Below are 21,538 nucleotides of genomic sequence, written 5' to 3' on the forward strand. Positions count from 1 at the left end.
TAATAGGAAGGAGAGATAGCTGGAGTGGAGGATGCTTCCAAGATGGGCAATAGATATTATTAGATATTTTAGAAATGTATATATTCTCAACACTGACTCTCAACAAATAAATTATGATTATTGGCTTATTATTAAAGAAGCCAAAATTAAACTGACTTTCACCATGGACCATCCAGCACAGGTAGGTTAGGTTTATTTACATTGAAAAAGAAGTGTCTGAAAAGAATTTACAATTTGAAATGATAATCCCTTTCATTCAACTCCATTGTTTCCTTTTTCCTGTATGCCCAAAATAGCAAAGCTAAACCTCACAATTTGGATACCCAAGAGGAGCAAAAGTACTCTTAAAACAACCACAGTCAGAAAAAAAATGTCTATCCTAGCCCTCCTGAAATCCCAACTACCCTGTAGGGAAGTGCTCTGTAATACTATGAGATTGCTGCCTAAAGTAGAAAAAAACAGAACTCGACCTTTAAGCACTTTGCCTGGTGCCATCTGGTAGCTTCCCAGCATAACTAATTACTCTCGATAATTAAGTTATATCCTCTGAAAGGACTGAAAATACAAGTAAAGTAAGGTCAACAATCATTCTTCAGACCCTTAATATGGACCTGGCACTATGCTAAGTGCCAGAGGTACAAAGAAATATGAAAACATTTCCTGCCCTCAAAGAACTCACTATCTAATGGAAATACTGTCAAAATATAAATATTAATCAAAGGTATGAACTTTAAAAATATTTTAAAATTGTGAGCCTCTAAATTTCAGTGCCCTGAATTAAGTTCTCATTGTCATGTCCTAAATTCTACAGCAATACCGATGAAAATTCTTTGTCATCATATGTTCTTAAAACCTTGACTTCTAATTCTTTAACTCTATTCTTTGTTAAAATTATTTTTTGATAAAACAACATAAAAAGCTTCCTTATTTCATTAACATAATTCAAAGTTGTATTTTATATGTTTAGGAATGTTTTACTAATGAAAGCAGCATTCCCTAGTGGAGAGTGATCTAGGAAGAACAAAGAAGGCCTAGTTTTCTAGTCTTGCCTCTAACAGTATTGATAGTGTTGCTCTGGGCAAGTCCCTTAATTTCTCAGTGCTCCAGGTAACTAAGACTGTCAGTTACAGAGAAGACACCACCTGAATTGGTAGAAGGAGGGTGTTTTTTTTATGGGGGAATGAGCTAAATCAGTGAAATCAGAGATTCAGTCTCATTTCCTTCTAATGCATTACTTATATAGATGTATGTAAAGCATTATATGTCTTTAATGGTTAAATGTTAGTCACTATTATTATGTATTCTTGTTATCCCACTTTGTCCAGCACCCACTAGGCACTAGGTATTTAAAGCAGGAATCATGTCATACAAATAATAATAAAAGAAATGTTTGCTCTACCTTCATGGCCAGAAAAACTTCTATACCAAGGTGCACAATAATCCCCCTGCCCCCAAATAGCAGAACCATAATACTGAGTAGCAAAATGGGTAATTTTAACAATATGCTTTTGCAAAAAGACATGCTACCAATACCACATATTTACCAAATCTCAAGTTGGTTGGGTCACCTAATCCAATTAAGGTTTCATTTATTTCCATCCCACAACCCTGCCTGGAAGTGGATTTCAGAATTGCTAGGAATGGGGGGAGGGGAGGGAAAGGAGGAAAGGGGAAAAAAGGGAAGAAAGGAGGAAAAAGAATAACAAAGAAGACAGCAGCAGCAGCTGAGAATGGGGGGTGGGGGGAATGAAAAGACAGTCTCACTATTTGTGCCCATCCCCCAGTCATCTGTTCCTGACTATAGTAAGCAGATGGGTTGTTACAGTTAAAAGACATATTTTACAACTAATGTTTCAAGCCAGCGGTTTGAAAGCTGAACCTCAATCAATTTCAAGAAAACTTTGTATTCAGTTGAAATGGACACAACAGCTGCTTGCAGCTCAGAAAAATTTTAGTTTTCATTCTCAATTACGTAAACATCATCTTTCATCAGTAATAAATGCACATTCCCTGTACATTCTGATTGAAAACGCTAGGCCTTTAAAAAAATGAGGTGAAGAGCATCTAAAAGAGAAAGGGGTAAGCTAGGTCCTGCTAATGGGTGCAAGGCACAATACTAGGAAGAGAAAACTAAATGTGCCCGTCCGGTCTAAGTAGTTTTATCACAAATCAGTAAATTCAGCGAGCAGTACCGGGAAGAAGATAGGAAGTGAAACATGTGGAATCAAGAAGCTACAAAACCACTCTCCCAGCGATTGCTGCAACATTCTCCAAAGGACAGAAGCTGCTAGTTTGGGAGCAGCATGTTCTCATGAGGAACAAAACCGCGCCCCACGCTTGGCAATGGGTCCTACAGTCTCAAAAGTACGTGACTGCCGCTGTCCCAGCGCTCGACTCGTTAAAGGAAACTACAAATTCCAGCATTCACTGCGGCCCTCGACCCTGCCATCCTTTTTTCAATCGTTTTCCCGGCTAGGACAGAAAAATTGGGTCGTCCTGTTGCATGCTGGGAATTGTAGGAACACATAAATTGGACTCCGATTGGTCACCAGTCCTATCCGTACCCCTCCTCCGAGGATAGAGTATTTGTGTGGAAAGTAGCTCGACGGAAAAATCTAGGTGGGGGGAGTGGGGCGGGTTTTAGGTCGGTCTGGCGTGAATGAGGATTGGGAAGGGTATGCGGTGCGTTTCCAATTGGTAGAAGGCGTCAAGTGGCTAGGTGGGTCGGCGTGGGCCTGGTGTACACTCTCTTTGGAGACACTGCGCTGACCCGCCGGAAGTGGTTACTTTCGTTGCCCCGGAAGAGACGGCGGCGGGCGGCTGGGGCCCGCGGGGGGGGGGACGGCCCTGGGAGCAGGGGCTGTGGCGGTGAGCGGGGACCGAGCTGCGGCCGCTGCAGAACTGACAAGTGAGTCACGGGTCAGGGTACGGGATGAGAGTTCGCTTCTGAACCCAGGCAGAGAGGCGAGGGTGGCCGGGAGAGAGTTGCTCGTCTTCCCTGCCTGGCCTCGGATTTGGGCGGGGAGTGAACGGAAACCATCCTCCCCCCCACCCCGCCTCCGCCGGCGCCCCCTTCGCTCGGGGCCGTCTCAGGGGGCGGGGGTAGGAGGGCGGCGGGGCCTCGCCCAGGCGTCCCTTGGGGGGCTTTCGACGACTAGGAGGTTCCTATGTCCGCCCCTGTGGCCGGGCCCGACTCCCCGCCGCCTGCGAGGGTGGAGGGGGGGAGGGTCTTTTTTCCTGGTGTTGCTGGATCTCACCCTGTCTGCTTGCCCATGGGTACCTTGAAGGAAACCAGGCTTCCTCGATGCAGTGTCCCTGGAAGTTTGGGTAAACTTTGGGAATCCCTAGGGTTTGGGATGGGTGAAGACGGGCGTGGGGCTGGTTCATCAGAACGAGACTTTTGTGCACTCATCTGACTTTTCTACCACCATCAGATCGCTGTGTCTAAATGGTGGTGTCAGGTAACATACTTGTGGTGGTAGTAGTTTTCCATAAGGTGCAAAAAAAAGAAAAACCAAACCAGCATTTGATTTTAATTGCGTACTATTTATTGCTTTAGAGACTGTGTATGTATATAAGTGCCCCATATCCTTTGTGAATGCTTTTAAAATCCTCAATAACAATTTTTTAATTCACTTGTTTGTAGCATACACATATTTAGATAGAAAATCGAAGGTTTAATTAGGATGCCAAAGGCTTTTAGGCCTTCTTATGCATACTTAACCAAGCCTGAGATAATTGCTCTTTAAGCTGTCTAAAGTGAAGAGAACTTCTGTTTGAACTATCTTGTACTTACTTTGTATGGTACCCAGAATTAGAATAGTAAGCATTTAGCACTTTTTATGCTTATTTGGCTGCTATTGCTTTTTGTTTGAAAATTTTTAACGGTTTGTATTTGTGTATCATCTTCCCCGCTAGATTGGAAGCCTCTTGAAGGAAGGGACAATAGCTTATTTTTTGTGGCTGCCTACTATGGAGCCTTAAACACAATGGGTTTGGAATAAAGGACTTATTACTAAAATTGACAGATTTGAGTGACATTGGGTTTTAAATGACACAGTTTTCCTATCCCAAGGTTTATTTCAACTACACAATTTGCTTGGGAAGATGTGAATATATATAAAATGGAGGCAAGCAGTTTCATTACTAGGACTGTAACAGTGGAATATAACTAAGCAATAGTAATCTGTAGTTGAGAGGTCTTGTAGTCAGGGATACTGATTGATATTCTAAAATAGTCTAATTACTTCTAATGACGAAGCAGCCAGTGCTTAAACAGACAACTCTAAATGTATGAACATGTTTCAGATAAATCCCTGCTTCTGAATATTACTTAACCTATAGAGTATATTTCAAGCTTGAATATCATCATTCGTAGGTTCTGAATATCTCCTTCATTTTGAATGCCAAAATGAGTTTGGAACTGTAGTTGAATTATTTAAAATATACCCCTTTCTTAAGCCCAAAGGAAAATACCTTCACTTAAGCTTTTTGGGAACCATATTCGTAATATCTTTTTACTGTATTCTCATAATCAGAGTTGATACTTAAATACACATATAACCATACTTTGAGCATTAATCTGAATACTTTTTCTCTTTTTTACTCTTTATCCTCTGCCAGCCCTTAGCATGACCTTGTTAAAAGCTACTACAGTTATTTCATTATCTTTTCTGGTCCTTGACCATTTCCAATGAAATGAAACTTTTTTTTAAAGTAAAACTTGTGGTCAGGTTTAGGGATAATTAGCACCAACCTAGAGCAGCTGTCATATTTTCTCTTTCCTTATGCCATTTTTTAATAATTTATGGTCTGAACTGATCTCTTCATCTTTTTCATTCTCAGTATTTTGTGCAAGAAACTCTGCTTAAAATACATACACAATTGTTAAATAATGAAAGAAATTAAATTAAGGATATTTGTTTTAAAAATATTCACTGGAGAATTATTTTAAATAAAAATTTATATGCTATTTTTTGGAAAGTTTTCCATTAGGTGACAAGATACTCTTTTAATAGTGTGCTACCAAAATTCAGACTTAAAGCAATGTTTGGTGTTTCTTAACTGGTGCGGGGCAGATCCCAATGAGTTACCATTTGATACAAAATGAATTCTCTATAAAAACACACTGCATTTAATCCTTTGTTTTATGACCTGCCTTCAGAAACCTAGCATTGTTGAAAGAGTGCTGAATTTGTAGTCAGAAGACTCAGCTTCTAAAATAAGTCCTATTACTTAGGACTCTGTAGTCTTGGACCTCATTTTCCAAATTTGACAAATAAAAAGAATGGACAAGTTGACCTCTGAGGCCCTTTTCAGCTCTGAATGATATAGTAAGAGGTAAGGGAAAAAGAGTAGCCAATTCCAGATACTTCGTATACATATAAATATATATACACACACACACACACATATATATGAGGTAGTGTGGTGTAATAGATAGTTGGTCTCCAAGCCCAGGAAGATTCCAGTTCAAGCCCCACCTTTGACATACTTTCTGTATGACCTGGGCAAGTCATTTAACCTCTCATTGCCCTTAAGGCAAGTCAAACTTTAATTGTAACTCTGTTCTGTGCACTGGTAGAAGGAATTTATTTGTCCTGAAATTCCCTGAGTGAATAAAATTGTAGGTCCAGTCCGTATCCATATTTGAAAACTAGCATTACCATTAACATATGTCTGTCTTTTTTGAAACCTAGATGTTAACTCTTAGCTGTTTGGAATGTCTACTCTATAATTAAAAACTTGCTTTCTTCATTAATCTTTTCCTTTCTCACTACTTCTGTCTCCTGGCAGTTACTGGGGACCTGGCTCCTTCATGATTGTATTATCTCCCTGGCCAGTCTCTCTAGTACCAGTTGTACTTCCATTCATACCCCACCACACACACCCTAGTTAAGGTGGGAGAATCCGCATACTTCTCACCATCCTTTGCCACTTTCAGACTCTCCTTTTACCACTATTACTCAGCAACCTCTTCTTTGAAGTTCATGCTATTCTAATTTATCACCAAATCCACGCTCTGATAGCCTTATTTGTCAACCCTTAGGTCATCCTGCTTCCTTCCTCAATGAAGTAAGTGCTGTTAATTATTCTCTTTCCACCTTAACTCCAGCCCTCACACTAGAGTTCTTAAAACATACATTTATGCTTCCTCAAATACCTTAACTTTCCAGTTCCCTAAGTTATTTAATTCCCATGATCCACTCCTTTACAATATCTTATCTACATACAAATATGATTGTATTGTATACTTTGTCACCACCTTCAAGTGGTCTATTTCCATGTTCATGAACTCCAAGATTCCTCTAACTGTTCATAATCTTTTATTTTGCTATCTTTCCCTATCCTTATATCCTCTGACACTTTTCTTTGTTCTCATTGTGACATCCAATCCCATTTCCACTTATTTCTTTTGCAAGTCATCACTCTTAGACTTGCTTGTACTCTTCTTTTTCCTGTCTTAATGCTTTAGTGAATCAGTTTTAACTGCACAAAAGGCCTTCTGCCTTTATCATTCAGTTGAAACCACTCTTTCCAAAATTACTTTTTACCATATCTAAAGGACTTTTCTCAGTCCTCATCCCACATGACTTCCCTCTAGACTTTTATGCAGTTGATTGCCCTCTTCTGGTTACTCTCTTTCCTGGGTTTTTGAGTCACTAGTCTCCTAGTTCCCTTCCTGTCTGACTATTCCTTTTCAGTCTCTTTTGCTAAATATTTATCTAGGTCATGTCCAGTAACTCTAAGGCTCTATTCTGAGCACTCTTTCTATACTATCTTGCTTTGGTGGTCTCATCCATTACCCAAAATTGTTATTTCTAAACAAATAATTTCTAGATATCTGTTTTAAGGAAAAAACAGGGCCAGGCAAACAGGGTTAAGTGACTTTTCCAAGGTCGTGCAGCTGAGGCTACATTTGAACCCAGGACCTTCTGTCTCCAAGCCTGGCTCTAGCCACTGAGCAATCTAGCTGCTCCACTTTTCTCCTATTCTTGTGGCCATCCTATAGAGTTTTTTTTGTTTTGTTTTTAAGTAGAAGAGAAGCTATTCAGCAAAACTAACCAATATACCAACCAAGCTTATACAATGTTTCACTGCCATAGTCTCCTCCGTCTGCAGGAAAAAAAAGAGATGGATTTTTTTCTCTTATTATCTTTAAGACTGGTGTTGGTCATTAAGTTTTTTGCTATTCTTTCCCATTTATATTATTGTAGTTGAATGTATCATTTTTCCTAATTATGCTTCCTATCTACTTCCATCTATAGAGGATGCTTCTATTAGTTTCTTCAAAGGGCAAAAAGTTATTGTGTGACCACGATCAAGTATTTACCTTCACAATGTACCCTTAAAAACATTAGTTGCCTTTCTCTATAAAATGGGGCTTCAGAAGATCTAAGAGCAAATGAGATAATGTTAGTATATTACTTTAGGTATATATACATGTTTCTGTAGAGCTCACTTGTTGTTATCCAATTGTTTACCAAGCCCTATACTTCTCAAGTCTGTGTTCTGCTCTTTTGACTGCTCCAGCCTAGTACAAACCCTCATTTGACTCTTTCTGAACTAGTATAGTAAGTTCCTTTTCTTCTTTTTAGACTGAAAACTTAACCAAAAAAAAATAATAAAATGGTTATTTCCATATAAATAGTATAACTGAAAAAGTATTGTACATTACCTCAGATCTCGATTATGTACAGTTTACTTTTATTTTTAAATATTTAACTTCATACTTAAGTTTTTAAAACTTCCAGCTTTTGTCTGTTTTGTGGCCTTTTGCTCCTCACACTTGTGGGGTTCCCCCCCATTCTAATTATTAATGTCTTTATTTGTAAAAGTAAGCATAATGACTCCTGCTCTTATTCACAGCAGTCGAGATCAATGGAAAGTACTGTATTAATGTAAGCTATTTCATGTGCTGTTATTTTTCAAGTAAGCTTTCGTTATCTGAATATATGTTATATCTCTCTTCTAGAATATAATCTCTAAGAGTAAGAACTATTGGTGAGGTTATCTCTAGCACCTAGTATAGTGCCTTGCCCATAGGCACCTAATGTTTTTTTAATTGAATCTCTTATGCACTGATCATGAATTTTATACTATTGACATGTTTTCATGTGCTATATCTTCATATCAGTTCTATGAGGGTATGAGAGCAGGGACTAAGAATATATACACCACAATATACCCGACAAGTAGTCATCTAACCTTTCTTAAAAGATCCCAAGCAACCAGGAATGCACAAAAGCCTAAGATAAGCTATTCCACTTTTAGATATTCTATTAAGAAATGTTTTGTGTTTTTTTTATCTCAAGCCCAAGTTTGCCTCTTTATAACTTCTACATATGCCACCTACTGGAGCCAAACAGAATGCGTCAAATCCCAATCCCTCTTTCAGATAATAGCCCAGCAGATACTTTATTTAAGCTCTGTCAGGCCAACCTTGAGACTCTTTTCCAACTAAACATCTCCAATTCCTTCCTTTATAAGTTAAATTAATTGGCTCCTCATCATACTTTCTGCCATTCTGGATATGCTCTAGTTTCCCTAAAATGCACTCTGAACTGAACATAATATTCTAGCTATAGTCAGACCAGGTAAAGGATATATAACAAGTACTCTCAACTTCATATTCTTGGGACATAGTGCCAGTCCATGCAATTTAAGATTATATTAGCTTTCTTGGTTACCATATCACATTGGCTTATATTGAGTTTACAGTCAACTAAAATTCTTATTTTTTTTCTTGATTAAATATTTTTGCCTTGTTTTTATTTAAAACAAAATTTTAGTGATTGGTGTTTTTTTCCATCACATATATTTCCCAGTGTATTCCTCCTTTCTTTTCTCTTATGGATAGTTATCTTTTGTGCTTGAAGATGACTAAAATGACCACCATATTGAGGTCAGTGTACATATGTTGGACTGTGGCTGATCAGACCAATATAAGTTCAGAAGGTTACATAGATTAGGCACAAATAGCCCATATGAATATTTGAGATGGTGATGTCTGTAAATTTGCACCTCTCACATTTCCTTTGAGCTATTGCAGTTCTATTTTGTTCATAGATCACAATGCCATCTTTGATGTAGGGATGCCATGCAGGACAGTCCTATGCCAGTGTCTTCCATGTGTCACAATCGATACCAAAGTTCTTCAGAGAATCCTTTAGATTGTCCTGGTATTGCTTCTCTGTGTGAGAGCTTGCCTTGTGTGAGTTCTCTGTGAAGTAGCCTTTTAGGCAAATCTATGTTTGATATTCAAACTTTATGACCAGCCCATTGGAGTTGCGCTCTATAGTAGAGTTTCAATGCTTAGGAGTTTGGTTTGAGAAAGGACCTCACTATCCAATACCTTGTCTTGCCAGGTGATCTCGTCAGAATCTTCCTAAGACAATTCAGATGGAAGAGATTTGATTTCCTGGCATGATGCTGGCATACTGTACAGGTTTCACAGGCATACAACAAGAATTCGGCACAATGGTTCTGTAGATCTTAATACCTCTTCTCTCCCACACTTTCCTTCTCTTATATCAAAGAATAAAAAGTTGGGGGGAAAGCCAGCAAATATCCCAAAAGTTTGACAATATGCAGTGTTTCATACCCATTATCCCTTATTTATGCAAAGAAATGAAACAAGGAGGTACTTTTTTATATTTCTTTAAGACCAAACTTGTTCATTATAATTTAGCAGGATTTGGTTTTGATTATTTTTTTCTGCTTACATTGTTGTTTATAGTTTTCCTGGTTCTGCTTATTTCACTATATCAGTCACTATATATCACTATATCAGTCTTCCTGTGCTTTTTCATATTCATTATTTCTTATAGAATAGTAATATTCTATACCTTTTGTCTCCTTTTTTTAACCTCATATCTTTTTCAGATGAGTAGTTGACTAGATATGTCTCCCCATCTTGTACTTGTGGGAAATGATTTTTTTTTTTTTTTAAACTAAATTCAGCTTAGTGTTTAGCTTGTGAAGACACTTTTGAATCCTGACTCATCCAGTCTGTTAACTATTCTTCCCAATTTTGTACTATCTGCAGATGTGATGGTTCTTAAAGAAACTTTGTATTTTCCTCCAGTGCTTGGTACACTGTGGACCTTCCAAAGATGTCTTTTTTTTGTTTCTATTCCTAGAGCCTATGTAAAGTAGAAATAAATATTGTAAATGTATGTTTAGTTTAGTTTAGTTTACTTAATAGAATAAGAAAAATTGGGAAGGGAAAATGTTAATGGGAAGGAGGAAGTTATAAGTTTAGTTTTAGTTATAGAATTTGAAGTCCATGTCACAGTGGGAAAAAGCATTGAGCTCCAGAGTTGGAAGATATGGGCTGGAGTCAGGAAGGCCAGAGTTCAAATTCAGCCTCAGACATTTATTAGCTGTGTGACCTTGGGCAAGTCACTTTTGTTTGCCTCAGTTACCTTATTTATAAAATGAGGATAATAATATCTGTATCTTAGGATTCTTGTGAAGATGAAATAAGATAAAATTTATAAAGCTCTCAGAGTACAGTGAATGGCATATGGGAAGCACTATATAAAATTAACTGTTATTATTAAAACCCCTCTCTGATATTTGAATTATTTGACCTTAGTCTTCCTCAGCCCTAGGTCCCTCATCTAGGAAACTAAGGAATTGGACTAGATGGCCTATGCAGTCTCCACATCTATGCACCTGTTGAGGAGTTGGAATCTTATAAAATCATCATATAATCCTCTTATGGTTCAGATTAAGAAACTAAGATCTAAAGACATTAAGTAATAATGGAGCAAATGAATTGTTCAGCAGTTAGGGAAATGCTGGACTGGAACACAAGAAAAGTTAGGGTCAGAGATATAAATATGGGGATTTGTTAACATTAAAATGTAATGGAAGGGGGCAGCTGGGTGGCTCAGTGAATAGAGAGCCAGGGAGGTCCTAGGTTCAAATTTGACCTCAAACACTTCCTAGCTGTGTGACCATGGGCAAGTCATTTAACCCTCATTGCCTAGCCCTTACCACTCTTCTGCTTTGGAGCCAATACACAGTATTGACTCCAAGACAGAAGGTAAGGGTTTAAAAAAAACAACAAAAAAAATGTGATGGAAGTTGAGTTTACATGAAATCTGTGAGTTGAGGGTGAAGAGGGAGATGGAGCACTGTCTCTTCCCCCTTTCTTTCTCCCCTTTCCTTTCTCCTCTTCTCCTTTTCCATCTTTTCCCTATGACTGGTGCTTATAGAAACATCATATTTCTGGGATGAGAGAAAGGAGACACATAGGCTAAAGCAGTAAAAGGGAGAACCAGGATAATATAGTCATGCCATACCTTGTGTCCTCACATTACAGATTTTCCAGAACAGTTCTAATTTCAAGGGAAAGAACCATAATTTTAATAAGATTTTGCAAAAGAAATATATTTTGTGAGCTTACATCAATTTTTTTTGTTTAGCAAATAATGTTACCATAACTACTTAATCACACATTAACTGATCTTCCTGCTTTTCTTCTAATTGCTTCTTTCTTGATTTTGCCCACAATGTACTCTAGACCTGAAATGCCTCCTTTCCCATCTATTCTGTTGAAATCCAAAACATCCTTCAAGCCCCAACTCTAAGAAACTCTGAAAGCTGACTCTTATTCCCAGCCATATGTAGTGCATCCCTTTTTTGATCTGCCATAAGCACTTTGGCCCTTTCTCATGGCATATATCCTGCTTTGTGTAATAATTATACTCTGGTCTTACTTTCCTTACTGTAAGCCTCCATATAGACAGGGAGTATACCCTGTATCTCTCATAGCTTAAGATACATATTTTGCTTTATTCTTCATTCCAATCAGCATATTAACCAGTATTTAAAACTTCTTTATATTCAGGAGACTATTAGAAATCTGCCCTCTAGATGGTTTTGACGTGTTTTTTACTATTTTGATCAGTAATTATAGGATATCTCTTAGTTTTCTGAATTCACTGTTATTATGTAGTGTTTTCATCACTGTTGACTGCCAATGTATAACACTAAAGATTTCCAAGGAAAGCTACAAGTAATCAGAAAAGGAACATTCTAGTTAGTTGAAAGGATTTGTATTAACAGAAAAGCTCTTCATTATTTGCATCTTTTACATCCCTACCGATTAAAGTATTCACAGTTTGACCAGTATTTTGAAAACTTCATCTCAATTAAATACAATCTAGCAGACTCTCCTGAGTATTATCAGTAACAAATAGGTCTGCTGTAGAGTTTGATTTCCTCTGGAAATACTTCATAGGACAATAATACTGGGGGATGGGTACTATGATGTGCTGAGCTGTAATTTTCTTCCTAAGAGTCCGCAGAGGTGTGAATGGTGGCTGAATTTGAAATGTGATCCTTACTTAGTTGTTTCAGTCGTTGTAATCAGCTAGGTACACAAATGATAGTTTGTATTTTTATTAGCCTCTCCTGCTGTAGCAATCCTGGAACACCATAGATTCTAAAGGACTCCAAGATAATGGAGAGTTGCAGGTAGACTTGAAGCATGTTATATCCCTGTAGTGTAAGATTATCATCCAAGAACTGATTGGAAAAAAAAAAAAAGATGTGACCTGGTCATCAAATAAGAGCCAGGGGTTACATGGAAAGTGTGAATATCAGTCTACTATTCAAAAGATGTTAAAAGTTGGATAGATCCTCTATGGAGGGCTTTCTGAAGCTCAGTAATAACTGACTTTAATATAATTCTTCAGAAATTTGTATTGCTTTTTAAAAATAATCTATATTGCTTTATATTTTCTCTTTTGATCCTTGCAAAATATTTAAAAATATTCTATATCGCTTTATATTTTCTCTTTTGATCCTAGTATGACATATACAGAAATTCCCATTATATGAATAAGAAAACAGAGAGAGTCTTGCCCCTGGTCACTGAGCTTTTTAGTCCTTTCTCCAAGGCATTTGATATAAAGGAAAAGGGGTACCATCCCTTCTCCATCAGAGATTCATTGAAATGTATGACTAACTCAAAAATTGAGTAAGCCTACTTCTCTTCCTTCCTACTTAACATATCTGTCTCACCTCTTAACCTTTCTTCCTTCCTTCCCTGCTTATTCCTATCTATACATTACCTATGCAATAGAAAGGAAGCTGTGTTTTTAAAAATTAGATGTACCTATTAATGTAATATTTTAATCTGAAAATAGTTTTCATTGGTGACTACCCACAGGGCAGTCTTAGCTATTATGTGCCTAGGAAAAGTAAAATAATTTTATTAACCCAGTCAGAACAGCATTTGAAAAATAAATATGATTTACAAATTTGTAGCTAGTATATTCTGGATGCAAATATAAACAGTTTAAAATTGCTTGATTCACTACTTATTTGCACAAAATGGACTTCATGTTTGCTGAGAGCAGATGAATTGATATTTTAAGAGTTTTAAAGGTCTAAGTAGTAGTACTTGTGGGTTGGTGGTTTTTTTGTTTGTTTTTGTTTTTGTTTTTTAAAGGTAGGCCTACAGAAAAAGTTAGGGATAGTTAATGTAAGTCTTTGAGCAAAATATTTACAGGTCACTGAAATGGAAAATTCTAATCTAAATTTAAAAATCCGGAAATATTAGAGGAATTACCCTTATCTAAGTTACCTATTAATGTATTTAGTAGGTGCCAAATTGTAAGATCACTATTACTATCTCTTTTTGCAGATATGATGGTATATGTGGTAAGTCCTAGATATTCATTTTGATATTCATTTAAAAGGTTAATTGGAACTATCAATAATGTTAAGAAAGTTAAAATAAACACACATAAATCATCAGCATTTTAATGTATATTATATATTACTAATAGATCTGCAAGAAGAGATAGAAAGAGATACTTCAATTAAAATAACTATAGGTAGAATAAAAGACCTGGGAGTATACTGAGAAAACAAGCCCAGGAATTACCTGAATAATTATAAAACACTTTACACAAATAAAGTCAGATCTAAATAATTGGAGAAATATGGATTTTTTTTATTGTCATACAAAACACGCTTCCATATTGGTCATTGTTGTAAAAGCAGTAATACATAACCAAAACTGCAAAATAAAATCAAAAATACACTCATGTAAAAGATGACTCCAAGAATTCTTTCTCTGGAAGTGGATAGCATTCTCCATCATAAGTTTTTCAGGATTCTCCCAGATCATTGCATTGGTGAGAGTAGCCAAGTAGAAATATTAATTTTTCATATTTCTATTATTCTATTTAATATTCTAAACTGTTAAATTTTCATATTTCATATTCAATCATATTGGGCAGAGCCAATATAATTAAAGTGACAGTCCTATCTAAACTAATCTACTTTTTCAATGCCATCCCAGTCAAATTACTCTTATTGAGCTAGGAAAAATAATATCAAAACTCATTTGGAGATGAGCAAAAGGTAAAGAATTAATGAAAAAATATAAAGGAAGGATGTCTAGCAGTACCAAATTTTAAACTATTATAAATCAGTAATTATTGAAATTGTCTGGTCCTGGCTAAGAAATAGAAAGATACATCAGTGGAATAGGACAGATATGCAACAAACATAGTAAAAATTATAGTAACTGTGTATTTGACAAAAACATAGATCCAGGTTTTGGGAATAAGAAATCACTATTTGTTAAAAATTGCTGGGACACCTGGAAAATAGTTTGGCAGAAACTAAGTATAGACCAATATCTTATATCACTCAAATAAGATAAAATCGAAATCAATGTATAATCTAGACATAAAAGGAGATATGCTAAGCAAATCAGAACAGGGAACATAATACCTATCAAATTTATGGATGGGAGAGGAATTTATGAGTAAAAAGTTGAAGAGCATTGTGGGTTATAAAATAGAGAATTTTGAGTGTTAAATTGAAACAGTTTTGTACAAGTAAATGTCAGTATTAGAAGGAAAGCAGAAAATTGGGGGGGGGGGCGTAAATTTTAAAAAACATTCTCTTAGATAGAGATCTCATATTTAAAATATATAGAGAACTTTATCAAATTTATGGGAATAATAGACATGCTTCAGTTGACAAATGAACAAAAGATATGAACATAAAGTTTTTGAATGAAGCAATCAGAATCCATATATGAAAAAATGTCTCTACATCACTACTGCTTAGGGAAATGCAAACCAAAACCATTCCTAGGTATCTTCTCACATCCATCAGATTGGCTAAAATGACAGAAGGGCAAAATGCAAATGTTGGAGGGGGTATGGAAAAGTGGGGACACTAATACACTATTGGTGGAATTGTGAACTGATCCAACTATTTTGGAGAACAATTTGGAATTATGCCTAAAGAGTTATAAAACTGTGTATATACCTTAGATTCCCTGAATAGTATTGCTGAGTCTGTTTTCCAAAGTGATCAGGGGAAAAGGGAAAGAATCTAGATGTTCCAAAGTATTTGTAGCAGCTCTCTTTGTGGTGGCAAAGAACTGAAAATTGAGGGGAATGTCCATCAATTAGTGAACGACTAAACAAATTGTAGTATATAATTGTGATGGCATAATATTGTGCCATAAGAAACAATGAGCTGATTAATTTTTTAAAAACTTGAAAAGAACTACATGAGATAGTGAAGAGTGAAATTAAGTAGAATCAAGAGAATATTTTATACAGTTCCAGATTTAATGTTTGAAGAATAACTTGTGACTGTTCACCTGCAGAGAATCTACATAATATGTGTGTGTATCTGTTTGCCAGATGTTGCTTTCAGTGTTGTGGAGAGGAAAAAGAGGAGCTGAGATAACTGGAAATAAATTCTATTTTTTTTTTAAACCTTTAATTTCGGTGTATTGTCTCATAGGTGGAAGAGTGGTAAGGGTGGGCAATGGGGGTCAAGTGACTTGCCCAGGGTCACACAGCTGGGAAGTAGCTGAGGCCAGGTTTGAACCTAGGACCTCCTGTCTCTAGGCCTGGCTCTCACTCCACTGAGCTACCCAGCTGCCCCTGGAAATAAATTCTATTAATTAAAATTTTTAAAAGAAAAGTATTGTCACTTTGACTCTGATGCTACTTAATTTACAAAAAATGGTTACTTTTAGAAATCTCCAAAAACATTTAATTGTTCAACCTGTTTTAAACAAAGATGGAAGAGGCTAGAGACTTATGATAGTGAGAGTGGGAGGATGTAGTTAAGATTTGAATCCTAAATTTAGCCTGGAGTGGGGGCCTTAATGGTCATTTAGTGACCAGTGATGGGCAAACAACAGCCTGCAAGCCAGATGTGGTCCCCTGAAATGTTCTATCCGGCCATGTGACATTATTCCTAATCTGACAGATACAATGAGTAGGATTCAATACAATGAAACTTCGAAAGAGTTGCCTTAGAAACAGACTGACAGATGAGCATTTCCTTTCCTTTAGCCCCCTCTTTAAAAAGTTTGCCCATCACTGATTTAGTCCAGTGTCCTTATTTTATAGATTAGAACTGAGGCCCAGATTAAGTGACTTGCCTAGAATCACACACAATTAGATTCTAGCCAGAACCAAGATTCTAACCAAAATGAAATGTGCTTCAAATTGAGAGTCTACTTTAGTCAATAGCCATTTGTCAGTTATATTGTAGAAAGAATTCCTTAGGAGACATGAATTAGATTAGATCAGATTCTTAACCTCTTTGGCAGTCTTCTGAAACCTATTCTCAGAATAATATATTAAAATGCATAAAATAAAATACATAGGATTACAGAGGAAACAAGTTATATTGAAATAGTTAACAAAATAAGTCCATATATTCTAGCTAAAGAACACTTGAGTTAGATGGTTGATGAAAAGTACCCTTTTGATTCTGTGAATTTATATTCTCCATCTCAAAATTTGATTGAGGCAAAAGAGGGATCTTAGTTCATCCTCAGCTCTTTCCTCTCCTTTACACACCATATCCAGAATAGGTTGCCAGGTCTTGTTTGTTCTTCTACGATGCCTTTCTTGTCCATCTCTACTAATACCACCCCTAGTTAAAGATATTTTATCACATTTCACCTGGACTATCAGTAATCTAATTGGTCTCTGTGCCCATCTCTCCTCTTCTCTAATCCATCCTCCACTCAACTGCCAAAACTGTTCCTGTAACACATTCTGACTATGGAACTCCTCTCCTACTCAGGTAGGCTTCAATGTTTTCCTTTTGCCTACAGGATAATCTTAAACCTCTTCTGTTTAACATTTAAAGCCCTTCACAACCTGATTCTTATGTATTTTACTAGATTGCTTTCACATTACTTCCCCATGTGCCTCCTAACCAAACTGGCCTGCTTGCTATTCTATATCTGTAAGTTTGGTCTCTGGACCTTTTTTGCTGAGGTTGTTTCCCATATCTGGAATACAGTCACTCTTTACCTTTGCCTCTTAACATTTCTAACTTCATTCATAGCTCGGCTAAAGTGTTATCTCTTCCTATAGTAGACCTTTCCCATTCCCTTCTCTCTCCTTCCTCCTCCCTTCTAAAATTACTTTGTATTTACCTTGTGAGTATATACTTTGTATTTATTTATACCATGTACATGTTTCTTCAAAGATCCTTGAGAAAAGGTAATACTTCATTTTTGTCTTTGTATCCCTAACATGGCATTCATAGGGTGTGGCACATAATAGGTGTTAATAAATAGTTGCTCATTTGAAAGTGGTATAAAAATATATAGAGATATGTTTCCATGTATATGTATGTGTATATATTTATACTTCCTGGGGTATGGAACTTGGAAGACGGCTCAGCCCATCTGTACTTGGAGAGAGATGGGATTAGGGGGATTATTAATATACTTCTCTAGTGAAGACAGTGTACCAAAAGAGAGTCAACAAAGGTAAGTATTGGATAAAAAGAATAATCTTCCATTCTTTGGAAGCTCTAAAGTTTGTACATATCTACTTTTCAGTATAAGAGAGATTGGAAAGTACCTTGTTTATGTCCACCATTTTACCATTAAGTAACCATGTTCCAGCATCAAGATTAGAATAACATCCACCAGAAGTTGGGAACTTTACTTGAAGCTCATCAGAAACTATTACAAAACCTGGCATCAACCTGGGGGCCGGGGAGGGGAAGCTGATACAAAATTATTTTTGCTGTCTAGGGACTTAAAATATTGTTGGAGAAATTAGAATTCCATGTGGTAACTTTAAAAAATTTAAATGGGAGTGGGTGATTCAGAATTTGACATCCAATAAGTATAAACATTTCTGTACTCACAGAGGAAGAAGGGGAAAAAAGATTATACATGAAACCATAGTCTCAATTTTTAAAAGGAATATAATAAATTCAACATGTTAGCTATAAGGTTTTCCTGATTAGAATTTCTTCCTGAGCTTCCTTCTGTTATCTTTTTTCCTGTCTTTTGAGATGCTACAGTGACTTTTTTCTTTTCTTTTCTTTTCTTTTTTTTGCATCAGTATCCCCATCCTCCCCACCCCTACATAATTAAAAAAAACAAAATCTTTGTAACATAAGCTTTGTAAAGTAGAACAAATCCATAGATTGGTCATGATCAAAAAACATTTATCTCGGGGGCAGCTGGGTAGCTCAGTGGATTGAGAGCCAGGCCTAGAGATGGGAGGTCCTAGGTTCAAATCTGGCCTCAGACACTTCCCAGCTGTGTGACCCTGGGCAAGTCACTTGACCCCCATTGCCTACCCTTACCAGTCTTCTGCCTTGGAGTCAATACTCAGTATTGACTCCAAGACAGAAGGTAAAGGTTTAAAAAAAAAATTATCTCATTCTGCCCCTTCTATCAGGCACTTTCCCCTGGGAACTTAACCTAGGAAATGGCAACACTCATAGTAAAACACCAAAGACATTCAAATGTATTCATCAGAGTCCTTTGAGGAATGATTTTCATATCTGTATTTAAAATTAGTACTATCAAGAAGTGCAGGCATTTCTGGGTATGAGTCTAATAATTTATTTGTGAATTCCTAAGCAAAGGAAACTTTATTTGGGAAATTTGTTAAAATTTAAGTTTATTACTTCAACATTGAGTAGAGCTACAGCATTTCTTCTTGGGAATTAGATTGAGTAAAAGAGAAAATTCTTCTCTTCCCCCTAAATAGATTCAGACTTTCCTTTTCCTTCTTAATATTGTAGACAATGCAATAAATTGTCTACCATGCTTCTATCAATGTTTTTTTTTAATCCATTTATCCCAAGTTATTTTGCTGAAGCTTCTATTATTTTTATTAATTTCTAAATGGTCTTAAATTCTTCACATTCTAGAAAACAACCCAATTGTTTAATGATGGAATCTACTTTTTTCTCAGAATTATTCACATTGTTAAACAAAGTGAGGAAGACAAAATAGACAGGATAACAGTCTATTTTGTATTCTTATAACCATATTCAAAATATTTCAGGGAATGGAGTTCGGCCTCTCTGAACTCCGCTCAGGCTTTCTGAACTCCAAAATTTAAAAATCATTTCCTCAAGACAGTTTTAAATTAGCATGTCCAACTTTTCAAAATGCCTGTCATGTGTCTGTACATATGTATGTGCATGCGAGCGCACCCTTACTCTTCCAAGGTCCAACTTGGGTGTCACCCTCTACCAAACCTTGTTTGTCTAAAATTATTACTTTCCTTTACAAATTTTCCTAAAACACTTTATTTCTCCTTTGCTCTTATCCTTCTCTACTGGTAAGATACTTTTATAGAGGCATCTCCCCCTCAGATTGTAAATGCCTCAAGAGTCCATCTGAGTACTTTTCTATTCATCTAGAGCAGTGGTTCCCAAACTTTTTTTTTTTTTTTAATGAATTTTTTTTTTTTTTACATTTTAAACCCTTAACTTCTGTGTATTGACTTATTAGGTGGAAGATTGGTAAGAGTAGGCAATGGGGGTCAAGTGACTTGCCCAGGGTCACACAGCTGGGAAGTGTCTGAGGCCAGATTTGAACCTAGGACCTCCTGTCTCTAGGCCTGGCTCTCAATCCACTGAGCTACCCAGCTGCCCCCCCCAAACTTTTTTGGCCTACCGCCCCCTTTCCAGAAAAAAATATTACTTAGCCCCCTGGAAATTAATTTTTTTTAATTTTAATAGCAATTAATAGGAAAGATAAATGAACCTGTGGCCATCACTGCCTCCTCACCCACCCACCACCCACCCCCCCATCACTGCAGCATCCACTTTGGGAATCACTGATTTAGACCTAGCATTGTCTTAAATTGAAGGAAGTGTAATTCAATGTTTTATTTATTAAAGATAAATGTTTTTACAAAGCTTTTTCCATACATTTTCTCGTTTCATCCTAACATGCAAAGTAGGTAATATACTTAGCTTGGTATTCAGATAAAAACAATTAAAGCTTAGAGAGGTTAAGTTAATAAAAGTGGTAGAACTGACACTTGAATCTAGGACTTGTGATTTAAGAACTTTCCCATATTCCTCACTGATGCATTTGTTTTTATCCTTTTTATACAGAGGGGGTGAAACTTGAATTTATACTTAATGTTTTTCAGATATTCTGATTGTAGTTATTCAAGTTTGGATAACTCAAGTAAAAAGTAACTCAATTAAAATATATCAAATATTGGCATTGTTGTTAACTGCAAAGAAACTACACCTGTCATAAGATGTTTCTTAGGTGTGGTTTGGTCAGTTGCTTAGTTACCAACTAAGCTAAGTATACTTGGCTTTTACCCTAAGGAGTTACTCCAGATAGCATCATAGATTTAGAGGAAAAAAAGGACCTTAGAGGTAGGTCATCTAGTGTAGCTCCTTCATTGAAAAAAGTGCAGACCTTGGACTCAAGTTTAAATCTTGACTTTCCCACTTGATAACTGCATGTGCTTGGACAAGTCACTTAATTTGACTGACTTCAGCTTCCACATCTATAATGTGAGAGGGTTAGACTTGACATTGGAAATCCCTTCCAGTTCTAAATGAATCCCAATGATAAGTTTATGTTTTATATATATAATGTTCCATAACCATAGATTCTCCCCCATCTCCCTCTTTTTTGGGACCAACCTTGCTAATTATAATTGCAGTGTTCATTTTTCAGTTTTTATTGTTTCTTTCCATCAGTGCATATAAGGCTCACCATCCTCACTGTTTTTTGCTTGTATGTTCTTAATATGGTTTTCATGCTACTTTTACATAAATCACTGTTAATATGAGCAGTCTAATATGAAAATATGTACTCTGTCTTTCCATTGCCCTTTAGGTCACCAGTGGTTTTGATTCTTCTAAGATCACGGTATTCCATGATTCCTAGCTATATAACGTCACTGGAAAAATAGGTTTTTGCATCAAGAAATAGCTTTGGTTTATTGAAAATGCTATGTAGCTTACCAAATGCAATGCCCTTTTCTCCTTCCTGTTCAGTACCAGATTCCTATTGACCACCTGCAGTTTATGATCAAATATGTACTGCTGCCTATTTAACTTCCTGTTGTGGGACCAATATGCTTCATTCACTTGGTAGAAAAAGTAACTTCTGGTTGTGAATCTAGAAGTTGCTATGTGGATTTAAAGAAACTGATTCAATCAGTATGTTGTTCACAAATAGGAGTATCTGTACAACCTCACCAAGTTGAATTCTTGGTCCTTTAAAGCC

At 36.5% G+C, this 21,538-nt stretch overlaps 1 protein-coding gene across 2 annotated transcripts in view; it reads left to right on the forward strand.

The window, feature by feature from the left end:
* The first annotated feature begins 2,662 nt into the window (after positions 1 to 2,662).
* ELOC (elongin C) overlaps positions 2,663 to 21,538 on the forward strand; it is a 42,431-nt gene continuing 23,555 nt past the window's right edge. The window contains exon 1 of one of the 2 annotated variants that reach the window (XM_044665833.1): positions 2,663 to 2,908. The gene's annotated coding sequence lies outside the window, so the exon portion shown is untranslated. Of the gene's footprint in view, positions 2,909 to 3,307; positions 3,328 to 21,538 lie in introns of those variants that run through there. The other variant, XM_044665836.1, reaches the window with a different exon arrangement.

This window comes from Gracilinanus agilis, chromosome 1 (assembly GCF_016433145.1).
Source record: "Gracilinanus agilis isolate LMUSP501 chromosome 1, AgileGrace, whole genome shotgun sequence".
Lineage (NCBI taxonomy): Eukaryota > Metazoa > Chordata > Mammalia > Didelphimorphia > Didelphidae > Gracilinanus > Gracilinanus agilis.